The sequence below is a fragment of the Ambystoma mexicanum genome, chromosome 5q (assembly GCF_040938575.1).
Source record: "Ambystoma mexicanum isolate Mex_15411 chromosome 5q, UKY_AmexF1_1, whole genome shotgun sequence".
Lineage (NCBI taxonomy): Eukaryota > Metazoa > Chordata > Amphibia > Caudata > Ambystomatidae > Ambystoma > Ambystoma mexicanum.
Genome location: NC_090933.1, coordinates 12,509,498 through 12,523,234, shown reverse-complemented (window position 1 = coordinate 12,523,234; position 13,737 = coordinate 12,509,498).

Sequence of the window (13,737 nt, the reverse complement as noted above, 5' to 3'; positions counted from 1 at the left end):
CCTGCAGAGTTGTGGGGTCTTTCAGTTTCTGAAGTGCTTCCACTTTCTTTTCTTGGGGACAGAGACCCTGAGGAGTAATCTCATGCCCCAAGAAATTAACACGGGTTCTACACCACTGTGCTTTCTGAAAGGAAAGTTTAGCTCCGGCGGCCCTCAACTGTGTCAGAACATAACGGATCTCCGCTATGTGTTCTTCCACAGATGATCTTTTGATGAGGACATCATCTACATAAGCCAGGTTACCCCTCGCACCCAGTTCGGGCATGGCCTTATGTAGGAAAATGTTGAATTCATTGCCGGAGTTGAGGTATCCGAAGGGAGTCGGGTCCATGTGTACTGCTGGCCCCCAAAGGTAAAAGCCAGTTTGTATTGGTCCTCCCTACTGACAGGCACGGTCCAGTATCCATTGGTCAGGTCTATTGCTGTGAATACCTGTGACCCCTGGATCTGGGCCAGCCCTTGGTCAATGTAGGGCAGAGGCCATTGGGAAGTATGGACCCGTTTGTTGAGCTCCCTAAGGTCGGCACACAGTCTCCACTGGCCGTTTGGCTTCAATATTCCCAGCACAGGATTATTGAAGGTGCTGTGTACTGGACAGATTATTCCCCGGGATTCAAGGTTCTTAATTATTTCAGTAAGGGACTTCATGGATGCGAGAGGCAAACGATATTGCTTCACAAACACTGGAGTCATGCCAGGGTCCGTGGGAATTGTTGTTGTGTGGATGTCGGTGCAACCACAGTCATATGAGTCTACCGCAAAGAGATCTTGGAAATCCAAGAAAACTTGTTTCAACTTTTGCTTCTGTTCCAGAGTCACACAGGCATCAGCTAGGTTGACTGTCTCTTCCACCATCTGCCTGAAGCCTGGAAAGACTTCTGGTTTAGCTATCTCAGCGGCCTCCTCCAGCTGGGTGGAGAAGTCCCTGATCAGTGTGCTGATTTGGACTGGAGGCTTCAGGTGGGAAAGCCAGCCCTCATGGACCTGGAAAATCACCTCATCCCTCCTGAAGTCACAAGTCACATCTTCCTTACCATAAGGGCAAGAAGTGTACACCAGGAAGTTCCCCCCATGCCGGGTGAAAATCCTGTCTGGGGTTGTATTTTCCTCACTGTCACTGTCAACACAGTCCTTGGGGATTTGTCCTAACAGTTCATTTCCTAAATCAATGGAGAAATGTCGGTCATCAATCGCCATTCCAATAATGGTGCCTGCGGCTAGAGTAATACTCTTTAAGTCGCTGTTATCCACCTCTATTGGAATGGTGTCATGTTCTATGTTGACTAATGGTGTTGGGTTTACCCCTAACCCTTGCTGTTGGAGAGAAGCATTTAGATGAATATAAGCATCAGGGTTTTTCAATTTTTGTCCTCTTTAACTTTCACTTCCAGGGAGAATTGTCGGGTCCTTTCTGGGATGGTGACTTCCTCTTTAAGCTGAATTTCAACTGCATAAGGTAGCAACTGAGCTGAACTAAATGCTTTTTCTTGATCATCAAAGCCCATGGGATTATCCGCTAATCAGGACCAAGCTTTGAAGTTTATTAGGTCCAAACTAATGGCGAAGTGATTGAGAATGTCACTGCCTAAGTAAAAGGCGGCAGTGACGTCTCGCACGACCCACCAATTATGGACTATGCTCTTGTTGCCAATGGAGATTTTGAGCATACACCTGCTTGGCAGGAGATGTTTCGAATTGGGTGTTTCCAGATCCATTTCCCATTTGTCTATCAGTTTGAATGTGGGAATGGCTGGATCTTTTGGGAGTTGGCGGAACATGGCTTCGCTGATGAAGCTCTTACCGTTGTTCACACACACTCGAGCGAGGACAGAGTCCTTCCCATCATTTAACTGAACAGGGATGAACAACTGCTCTCCAATTTGCTGAATATCAGCCAGGCTCTGAGCTGATTTCACATCTTTCTGGACTAAAGGAGTGGGAGTGTCTGATTGTGGATTGGTAAAGAATTTCAGAGTATTTCCTTCCAGTGTGGAATACCACCTTAAACTGGAAGGAAGGTTGATTTTCAGAAATAGAGAGGACTCCCCATCACCAGTCTGTTGCCCTACTGCTATTACTGTCACGTCTGGAATTTGGTTGTTGTGGAAGTGAAATTCTACTTGGTCAGATTTTTGTTCAACCATGTGGCAGGTGCCATTTAAACTAACATGGTTGACACTCTATTTTAATTTTATTGGTCGGCTAGTCTGGGTCCAGAGGACCTTGTTTACGCAATCTATTAGGGGTGACAACCTTCTCAGGAGGTCATTCCCTAGTAAACAAGGGGTGCCCTCTGGAGTCACTACTATGACCGGGTGTTTCACCTCGTGTCGCCCAATTTTAATGTCCAAATCTGCAGTCCCCTCGACAGGAATTTCTTTCCCGTCAAAGTTCTGCAGTTGTCCAGGAAGAGAGGTGAGAGGAATGCGGTAATTCTCCCCCCTTCCTGCATTTAGTTCATCAAAGGCCCTTTTGGACAGAAGGGTAGCTTGAGATCCAGTGTCCACCGATGCCAAAATTGTACCCTGCCCCTGTACTTGTACCGGGGCATAGTATCTTCCCTCCTTCTCCTCAAGGGGGCACAGATAATGCACATTTTTGGACAACTGGTGGGGTAACTTTCTGCTTTTGGACATGGCGAGAGAAGAGATTTGGGCAGAATTCAGTGAAGAGCCTGGGGAATCTGAAAGAAAAAGTTGGCAACTGGAAATGGTTTCGGGTTCTGGGCCGCCCCCCCCCCCCTTTTGGAGGCAGTCATCAGGATGGGTTTGACCCATGGGATTTTGGTATTGTTGGTTCTGGGATAGAATGATGGGCGGCGACAGCTCAATCCCCACATCTACCCAGTCTGTTGATTCGGTTTTAGGTTCCTCTGGTTCCGGTTCTGGGCCGCCCCTGCCTTTTTGGAGGCAGTCACCAGGATGGGTTTGAACCAGGGGTTTTTGGTATTGTTGGTTCTGGGATAGGATGATGGGCGGCGACAGCTCAATCCCCACATCTACCCAGTCTGAATTGGAATCTCTTGGGACCCATTTTTCCTTGGGAGGAGTTCCCCCATCTCTGAAGGAGAAGATCCTTTTCTCAGGATCTTCCGAGGATTCCTCTCCCTCAAATTGGAAGACCTGTACGTCCTCCACAAAGTGGGTCTGTTTGGGTCCTTTGTTTCTCCTACCCCCCCTCTGCTCCTTGGGTGGCAGACTTTCAGGGGTAGGAGATTTTGTTTCCGGTTCCTGGGTTTCCAGGGGCTGTTTACAAGTTGGGAAGGAAGCTTCCTCCAAGGCTTTACACCCCCCTTCCCCTTGTGCCTCCTCCCTGGGAACCAGTGGGTTATCGGGGTGCTGCCCCCGTCATTGTTCTGGAGCACCAGGTCCAGAGTTTGGGGCATTCTGCGGTGGCATGCTCATTGGAGGGTTCTGTTGAGCCCTCAGTATGTGACCCAGATCCCGTGCCATATTTTGGACCTGGCGCTCCAACTGTGAAACCCGCTCAGGCTGATACGGGGTCCTGTTTTCTCCTCCCCTGGGCTGATCCCGGGAAGGGTAGCTATCCCTTCTCTGGTAATACCCTGGGTTGGGAAGATTTGGGTACCCCTCCACCCTTGGCCTCCCCTCTCCCGGATTAGGTTGTCTGGGCTCAGGGAATTGGGGAAAGAAGGATGGATGGTTTTGGGGTTGGAAATTGGGTGGATACCTGGGAAAAAAGTTCTGCCCAGTGTTTGGGGAATTTCTGCCCTCATGTGGGAAGTTGGGAGGGAAGTTCCCTGGGTCAGGTGCTTGGCTGGATCCCCCCCTTGGGCGGGAGGAGTCCACACATAACCCACGATTGGTCGGTTTCCCTTGTAGCGGGGACTTACATAGTCAGGGGAGCGGGGGACCCCATTTGTGGGACTACCTCCTCGACTCCCTGTCTGTGACTGGCCCTAGGGCCTTCTGGGCTGTGAATTATTTGGTGCAGGCAGGTTTTTAGGTCCCCCCATCTCCAAATCTAAAACGGGGGCAACCTTTACCTCTGCCACCTTGGCAGCAGCAGGGGTGCTGTTGGTTTTGGGGGTTTTCTGTGCATTACTTTTATTTTCTATGGGCTTCTGCACCTCATAGATCCGGGTGGCTTGCTCAATGACCCAGTCTAAAGATCTTTTCTCGTGAAAATCTCTCACAAGCTGGGTCATTATGTACTTGGGAAGAGCATGGGAAAATGTGTTGATGAATTCTCTGCTGTCCGTGCGCACCCTTCTGGTGGTCTGCGCAAAGGCGCGCTTCAATTCTTGCACAAATTCGTGTGGGGCCTGATCCTCCCCACATTGCAAATTGTAGGCTGCCTTGCAAGCCTCTTGGGGATTTCTATGTACAGAAAAATGTTTCAAGATGGCCGCCCTATATGTGGACCATCTTGAATGGTTTTGGTCCTCCAGCCCCGCAAAGAAACTGGAGTATTCAGGGGAGAATGTCCATTTGACGTACTGGATGCAGCCAGCTACTGCTGTCCTTCAAATGGAAAGTCTCCATCATTTTCTCATAGAGCTCCAAGTGTTCCCAAATAGAATACTTGGCGTTCTTATGATAAGGCGTGATGACACTCCTGATTGCCTTAATCTGTTTTAAGGGGTCCTTAAGCAAGGCCCTTTTCACCTTATTGTCCTTTTTGGTTCGATTAACCCTGGTCCATTCATCCTCTGATTCAGAAGCACTGCTCCCAGTGGTGCCCGTCTGATCTTCCAGGTTTTCCCGGATTCTGCAAGCCTGGGAATAGCTTGCAGAATGTGGGGACCAGGTCCCCTGTGTCCTGTGACGCTCAGAGGAGTTTTCAGATCCCTCCTTGCTACCAGGATTTGATGGGTACACCCCCCCAGTGACCTAACTGGGCTGGGGTTTTTAGGATGCCCCTAGGGGGCCTAATTTCCTGGGATTCCCCACTAAATTGCACTGTACTTAGGTGCCCATACCCGATGCCCGCCCATCCATTTCTGGGTGGTACTGGCCTATGAGCCCCATCCTTTGGCTGGATAGTAATCTGCCATCCCTATGGCCATGTGCTCATGTGTGCCAGGGGACATGGGGGTGGCAGAGTCAAGGGACTGGGAGAGATGAAGGCCTCTGATACTAGGGCTCCTGAGGTTATGCTCAGGCGTTTCCCTTTCCCAGCGAACCTCATCTCTATCAGCCCCTGCTCCCTGTTTTCATGCAAGAGCCTGCACTTTCAGTTCCTCAGTTAAGGTCTTACTAGACTCTATCAGTCTCTCCTGCATTGCTACCTGTTGCTGGAACCTATCATTGTGCTGGCAGAGAGCCTCATTCTCTCTCTGTGCCTCCTGATTGGTCCTGGAGTACTGGGTTAGTCTCTGCTGCAGGAGGGTTACCTCCTGAGTCCCATCCCTACTGGCCTGCTCCTTTCTTGCCAGAGCCTCCTCCACCCTCCTGGTGTGACCTAGCAAGCCCTGATGCTCTTTTTGGAGGTCACCCAGCCCCTGGAGGGCCAAGTGATTTTCTTCAATTATTCTTTTTAAATGGCAGACTTCCTGGCCTAAGGTATCCCTTTCCTGACCAAGAGCCTGCATTTGTGACGCCAGGTCGTCCCTCTGCCTTTGAAAGGCACCCGCTTTCTGGCGCTCCTGATCAAACTCTGCCTGGGTATCCAGGTATTTCAGGATCAGTTTATTGCTCTCTGCCTTTTCCCTATCTAGGTGGCTTTGCAGGGTGACTACCTGCTCAGCACATGCCCTATTGAAATCTAATTGTTGCTCCAGCTTTTTCTGGCTCTGCAGTAGGGAGTCCAAACCTTCTTGGTAATCCTTCTGCAAGGCCAGAAATCTGGTATCCTGGTCAGACTTTTCCTGTTGCAGGATACACATGTCCTCTTTGATTTTAATGAGATACTGTCTGCTCTCATTTTCTGACTCCTGGCTTCTGTGCATCCTCTGCTCAGAAGAGACCAGGTCAGATTGGGCCTTCTCTAATGCGATCTGTTGCCTATTTGCCAGATCTTGGCCTTCAGCACATTTGTCCTGCATGGCTCCCATATATAGATACAAATATGCCGCTATCCTAACCATCTTGTCGTGTTCATCTTTAGCTTTAGGAGCCATGTATAGTTCACTCAGGGCCACATGTAAGGGACCCTGATCTCTCCAGATATCTATCCCAGATGCAGTGACCTGTCGTGTGATTGCCTGCAACCACGCATCCTGGCCCTGCTCAGTCCATTCACCTCTCACAAATAGCTTATGTAAGAAGTGCTCTCTGGCTATTTTGATGTGTACCAGTGTCGTCATTCTGGAATTTGAGTTCCTTCCTGACTTACAGAAGTTTGTATTTTATTTTGCAAAACAGACCGTTTCCTTAGAGCGTTCCTTTGAGGGGTGCTTTTGCAGTGTAAAACAGCGTGGTGATCTAACCGGATATGTGTATCCGGGCAGTTGACACACTGTATTAAACTGCACAAGTGGTAAATCTAATCCAGAATGTCCCGGCTACGAGCCCCCACTTTGTAAGCGACTTCAATTCGACACTACAGCTAAGTCAATGCCTACTCTGGGATGCTGGTGGAAGCCCTTATTGATGTATTTTTATGTCCAGTTCATTTACTCTGGATGACAACCCTTATATAACACCCCTCTCTCAGAATCCCCCCGACCCCGCTGAGCCAAGAAGTAGGTTTGTTTTGCAAATTTAAAAGGTTTATTTGAGAATTAAACAATATATATCTATCACACTTTTATAGTAAATTAATATTTGATAGCACACTTGTGAGGATGATAGTGATCAACAATGGATAATGTTACAGTGGTACACTCTTTTTGATGGCTTAGAAGTGATATAGAGAGGATGAAGTAGCTGAGAATGCTTTTATGGCTTCAAGGACAATGCAATGATGAATGAAAATGCAGTACAGAAAATAAACTTGATATGACATCAACAAAAGACAATGTAATCACTTTTCTTTGACAATTCACCCCCCCCCCCTTTATGCAAGGTAAGGAGATGAAAAGGAGAGCATACAGTTCTCAGGAATGCAATCAAATATAATTCAGTTCCCCCCTAGCAAGCTTAGAGGAAAACAGGTAGGAGTTTTAAAAACAGGCAATATACTTTGATGTGGTTGCAATTAAGTGAAAAATATGCGAAAAATGCTTTTAATTCCCTATAGGAGGTTCAGGGTGAGTGAGAGATACTTAAATTAATTCAGGATCACTTTAGCAATGCTCTATGAATGATTGTCAGGTTGCACACGAATTTCAGCAAGGAAAGCATGGACAAATATTTTTACATGTGGCTGAAATTAAGCAAAATGTCAAACCGCGGCAAATTTAGTCACGTGCGTCGAGCGCAATTACGGAGGCAATATAAGGAGTAGGAAGTCGATTTCAGGATCGTTGGAAAGCTTAGAATCGTAGCTTTAATATGACAGTTGAAACTCGCTCCTAGCCCAAACGGTTCCGGAGATACAGCCGATTTAGTAAAGGTCGTTTTTCGGATTTGAAATGTTAAAGCTTAGAATGACAGATGACAGTTTTCAGTTTTAAAAATGACAGAATGACACGATTCTAGGAGGCAGTTCTAATAGGCTAAAATAGTTTGGATTATATTATTTTAAACTAAGAGATTGGTTTTGGCACAGTGCTAGCTGGGTACTCACACTAGATTTTGGACAGGAATGCGACTTCGTCACTGATCGGGTCAGGATTGGCTGGACTTCTGCTAGCAGTTCTTCACAGCGATCTGGTCTCTGGTTCTATCTGGTTCCGGATAGAGCACTGCTTTCTGGATACTGCTACAGGTTCTTGTAAAAGTTCTTGGCAAAGAATTCAAACAGCTTGCCCGGCTGTTGAATAGTTTGGTTGGTTTTGAGGCCTGCTGAAGAGGATTCAGCTTGTGGATTCAGGCCTCTCTGCTACAAATTCTGGAGTTAATTTCTGGTCTCTGGAGATTGATGGATTTGAAGTCTGGATCTCTGGAGATTGATGGATTTGAAGTCTGGATCTCTGGATGTGAAGTCTGAAGTCTCCCGGCAAAGCGTCCCGAAAGAAAGTGGAAAGTGAATCTCCTGTCTGGCTTCCAGTGGCTCTTTTAATGTGTTTTGAAAATGGGTGTGTGCCTGGGCCTAGCTAAGCCTGCCCCTCTCACTTATCATTGGCCAGTTCCTCCTCTCTTCCTTGATTGGGAGAAGGAAATGGAGTGTCAGAGTGATGCTGTAGGTTTTATGGTCAGAGGAACCTCCCCTTGTCAAATTGCACACAAATCTATTTCTGACCCAAATACATATTTATCTATGTAGCATTTTTCTAATATTATAGGTCCAGTTAACATATTTTCTGTAGCACCAAACCATCCGATCCCTATCTTTGTACGATGTCGTGTCCATTTATGACAGAATTCTCCCCTTTTCATCCAGATAACGACCTCTAAACCTTTCCAGATTTTACACAAATGTGCACCAGGGATATGGGTTTCAGATGATAAAGTGTCAGATTTTTAACATGCATACGTTTGGAGTAACAACCTTTTTTTCCGCTACTATCCCCAAGAACATACCACAGGGTCCTAACACCTCTTAAAATGTGTACAGAAAAATCGCAAGAATGATGATGTTATTTATATATTTTTGACAAGTCCGCACTGTGAATTATCCATCTTTTTAAAATCATGCTCTGGTCCCAAAGGGGTGTGGTTTTCCAAAGCACATGGTGGAATTTCTGGTTTATCCACTTCCCCCAAGCTCAGCTGGCTCTCACAGGCACTGCCCCTCCCAGTTTCTCCCAAGTGGAAGCCATTTTACGACCCCCCCAATATAACATTTGCCTGAGTCCAGGACAGGGCTTTGTTCAACTTCCTGCAGTCTGCAGGTACCACTCCCCTAATTCAATCAGAGAGGTGTCACCTCCTTTTGGTGGGGGCAGCAGGATGCAGCCAGGCCTGGGAAGAGTTGTTGAGCCAGTTCAACTCCTGTCGGGGGTAGTTGTCAGGCAGAATTTAGCCTAATGTCACTTTAGTTCCCAGTTTTCTACATTCAAAGCCAACTTACAATTTTTGCACATGCAGCTAGAATGCTGATTCTAAGTTCAAAACTATGACATTTAAACAATTGCAACCTATGTGACACTCACAAGTAGGTCACTCATTTATTCTAAACATTTCGATTTTAGTGGCTTTCTGTCCATTTAACTTAAGCTGCTGACATCCCCAGCTATTTTTTATATATACATTAAATAATTACTTCCTTCAAGTCATTTCAGAATATAGTTTTACATTGTATCCACCTCTTAGCAAGTCTTTCCTTGGCTTGGTTTGGGTTCATTTGTTGAGTTTTACACAAAAGTCTGGTGGTTTTAACACGCTGGCTTTCCTGGTAGTAGTGAGCACCAGTATTGCATCCATTTTTGACATTAAGAAAATGAATTCCCCACAGTTCTGGTTTGCTTTTGGCAATCAGCATTGCCATTCCCAATGGTTTCAGGCTACTGTGTGTGTAGCCCAATGGTGGTTTTAGGCAGTGCCCTCCTGTGCTCTCAACATAGGCAAAAATGGGTGGCAGCCTATTCTTCATGTTTTCCCTGTGCACTCTCTGGGGAGTTCTGGCCATCATGATGTTTTCAATGCCAGTAATACACAGTTTTATGGTAGGGCTTGGATGCCTGGGTAAAAACATCCCACAGTAGGTGTTGAAGGCGATTGGGAGGAAAGCAAGGAATGAGAAGGACACATAAGGTCCAAGACCACCAATCTCAGCGACTAAGGGGTTTAGCATGTGAGGGGAATGTGGAAAGAGGAGGTGAAGAGGAAAGTCTTGAGGCGCTTCCAGAATTTGAGGGCCTAAGATGGAGAGGGGGGAAGCTGGTCCAGAGGAGGGAGCCAGCCAAGGAAAGAGATCAGCCTTCAGCTTGCTGCATAGAGCAGCGCTTGACACACAGAGAGTTGGAGCCGGAGGAACGTAAAGACGTGGAGGGAGAATATTTGGTGAGAGCAAGTTGTAGATAGAGTGGTCCCTGGCCCCAGACAGCCTTATGGATGATGCAGAGGGATTTGAATTTGATCCTTGCAGCAACCGGGAGTGAGTGCAGAGATTTTAGGGCTGGAGAGATATGGACCCTGGGCTTGAGGCCAAGGATAAGTCTCACATCCATATTCTGAATAAACTGGAGGGGGCAGAGAGAGGAAGATAGTAGAATAAGGAAGGGGCTGTTGTAGTAGTCCAGCCTAGAGATTACCAGGGCTATACAGACATTCAGTTTCTGGGGAAAGGTGAGTAAAGGAAGGATGCCTCTGAGGAGGTGGCGTTGAAAGTGTGCCTTCTTGCAAGGTCCATGATGTGAGGGAGGAAAGAAAGAGAGGGGTTGAAAATGACTCCAAGGTTTCATTGTGCAAACAGATGCTTCCAATGTAGGAATAGGTGCAGTCCTCAGTCAACTGGATGGGAAAGGTAGGGAGCACCCCATTTGCTTCATCAGCCGAAAGCTGAAGGATCCTGAGACAAGGTGGGCAACAATCGAAAGAGAATGCTTTGCTATTGTGTGGGCACTGAAGAAGTTTAGACCATACTTGTATGGTTCTACTTTTGTCATTCAGACTGACCACCAACCCTTGAGATGGTTAATGCAAATGAAAGGGGAAAATCCAAAACGATTGAGATGGTCAATCTGCCTTCAAGGGTTTGATTTCACCATTGAGCACAGGTCAGGGTGTCACCATCAAAATGCTGATGGACTCTCTAGGATGTATGTCATCGACTAGAGGTATGAGGTTCATCCAGGAGTGGATTAAATCCTCCTGTCCCTTAGTCTGGGGGGGGGAGTGTTAGGGAGAATTCTCTCTTTAGGCTGAATTTCCTAACCTAGTGAGTCCCCCAGCAGCTTTGCTGGATTTCTGGGGTTTGTTTTTTTCTCCTGCCAAGAGTGAGACTCTTTTTCTCCCACTCTTGGACATGATTTATGGTATTCCTTTGACTGGTAATGTGTTTTATGGGCTATGGGGTCCTTTACTCCATAGGGTCTCATGTGTTTTTCCTATGTGTGTTACACAGCACCCTCCGTGCAGTAACACAGGGGTGTCACAGTCACACCCCACCATAGACTCCATACCCTGGGACTGAGTACTGTCTCCCAGGGCATGAAAAGTCACAGTTGGCTTTACTAGTCCCAAATTATTAACAGAAACCAGTACAAACCATCATATTGTGGACATACTGGTTGGGGCAATTCGATTGCCCCGGGGTCTGTTAGTCGAGGGGGCACGTCTCCGCCCCCCCTGATCGAGTTTTGGCTGGTGGCAGTGGAAACTACTTTTTATATTCGACTGCAAATATTTTCCTATGGGATTTTCCCATTGTTCGAGGCTACCAACTTTAATTATGTAATTCTCATAGCCTCGCACATACCGCCGGTTTATTTAATTAATATTAATTCTCCGGTTGGTATTTTTTGCCAAGACTCGATTCTAAAATGGCGTTTGTGTTCTTTTCTGTGACTCCAACCCAAGTCGAGCCCTTTGTTCCACTTTTTGGCGGGCTTCTCCACAGGAGCCTCCAAAAGTGGTGCCACTCTGTCTGGGTACTACAGGGGGTGTGGGAGGGGGTTTAGGCACCCTGGACCGAGTTACCTTGGTAACTCAAGTCGCACTCTTGTGTGATTGGCCCAGGTGGTGAGCCGGCTGGCTCACCACTTAGCATGTTTGAGTGACAGCTAGGCTGAGTGAATGGGGGTTTTCTGCATAACAGCAGGGCTTTGGGGACTGGAACTTCAGAAGTCGCCACAGGACCTGAGAATCCGACGAGAGAGAAGCTGAGCCGACCTACCACGACGACACCACCGGTGGAGCCCTGCAGAACCGACTCACCACTTCCCGACGACAGAGAAGATCTCCCGGCTGGAGAGGCTTCTTCCCCTGACTGGTGGGCACAACCAGTTTACCTTTCTTTCTTCGCACCCCAACCCGGTTTGTGGTCGAACTGCCCGTGCCAAGCACCCTGGCAGCCGGATAGCCACTCACCACTGAACCGCGAATCACCAGACAGGCTCCTTGTACCTGAGAAACTCTGCGGCTGGTTTCTTCCCTGGCAGTGCAACGGACTCCTGTCTTCCTCCACGATGAGATCCTCTCTTCCCCCGGACGAAGTACCGACTTGCACCCGCTGCCAGGAACAACTGCCCCCACCGGAGCGTTCTCACCACTTTAAGGTACCGTGTCCGCCAGGCCTCCCTTTCTAAAGATTGCTACAAGGTAATAATAACCCCTTAACCTTCTGGACTGGGCTGGCCGCCTTGACCCTCTAACTGGTCCCTTTCCTTGGTCCAACTCCTTTTTGAACCATTACAAGACTTTTGTGCACTGCAACCGTGTAACCTTGGACACATTTCGTTTTGATCCTCTTAAAGCGGATCCGGCCTATTGACTCTGAATTCACGGTGTTACTTTGCCTTTCTCTCTTGTTGTGTTCGTGAAAAAGTGTTGGGATCTGTTGCAATTTATTCTCTGCTTTTCTCTCCCTTTTTAAAACAAACTATTAGAGTGCCATGTACGTTAAGCGCTCACCGCTGTCTGAAAATAAGTGGAGCTTTACTTAAGACTTGTCTAATATTCTTTTGAGGGAGTGTATATCTTTTAGTGACCGTGTTTTTGAATTGCTTACTATTAGTGCCTGGGTGTTTTTCTAGATGTGGTTTTAAATAAATAATTATATCTCTTTTACACCAAGCCCTGGTCAGTGTTTACTTGTTCTACTGTGTTCTCTTGACCTATTGTGAATACTCTGTATACTGCCTAACTCTTCTTGAGGGAAGTCTGACTGCTCAGCCACAGCTACCAAGTGAATCTGTGTGGTACAGACTGCTACCAAGTGGGTTTACTGCCAAACACTTGTAGCCTTAAATCTTTTGCAGTGGTCCCAGAGGGAACTGCACATGTTTCTGCCTAACAGAGAGGAGAAAAAGCCCAAGATAACCTGGGAGGGGTTGTCGGTGAGGAAGGAGGCCAGCTAGTCCAGTGCCCGCTCTGACATACCAAGGGTATCATGGAGCCGTTTTATGAAGATGGAGTGGCTGACCATATCAAATTCTGAGGAGAAATTGAGTAGAATGAGTATGACGAGAGAGTTAGAATCAAAGATGCGAGCAGTTCTTCACAGGTGTTCAGGAGAGCAGTTTCCGTGCCTCTGGATGCTTGGAATCCAGATTGATGGTCATGTAGGCAACCAACCTGCTCAGTATGCCGAGTCTGTTGTGGGAAGACCAATTTCTCCATGAGTTTTACAAGGAAGGGGGTGAAAGAGATGGGGCAATAGGTAGCCGGACATGCAAGTTCAGCAGAAGTAGAGGGGGCGCACAAGTGAGTGCTTCAGGGAAGAGAGGAAAGACCCAGTAGCAAGAGAGCGATTGAAGAAATCAGCAAGTGCAGGGGCAAGGAAACCGTTGTTGTCCTTAATAGTTCTGGAAGAACAGAGGGACCTGTTCGGAGGAGACCTTCATAGTGCATACAACCATAGAGACCTCATCCGATGTAATGGGAGAGAAGGAAGAGAGGAAGGCTGAGGGAGGTTGGGAGGCCATGGGTACCAGGGGGATGGGTGGGGAGGAGCAGGAAAGGGGTAGAAGAGAGTGCTCAGGATGTCCGGGGTTTTTACAGTGAAGTGGGTGGCCAGTGCAGTGCAGAGGTCCTAAGAGGGAAGATGCGTGGTGGAGACTGCAGAGGGATTGGCTAGTTCCTTGGAGATTTTAACGAGTTCAACCATGTTTTTGGATGCACCAGAAAT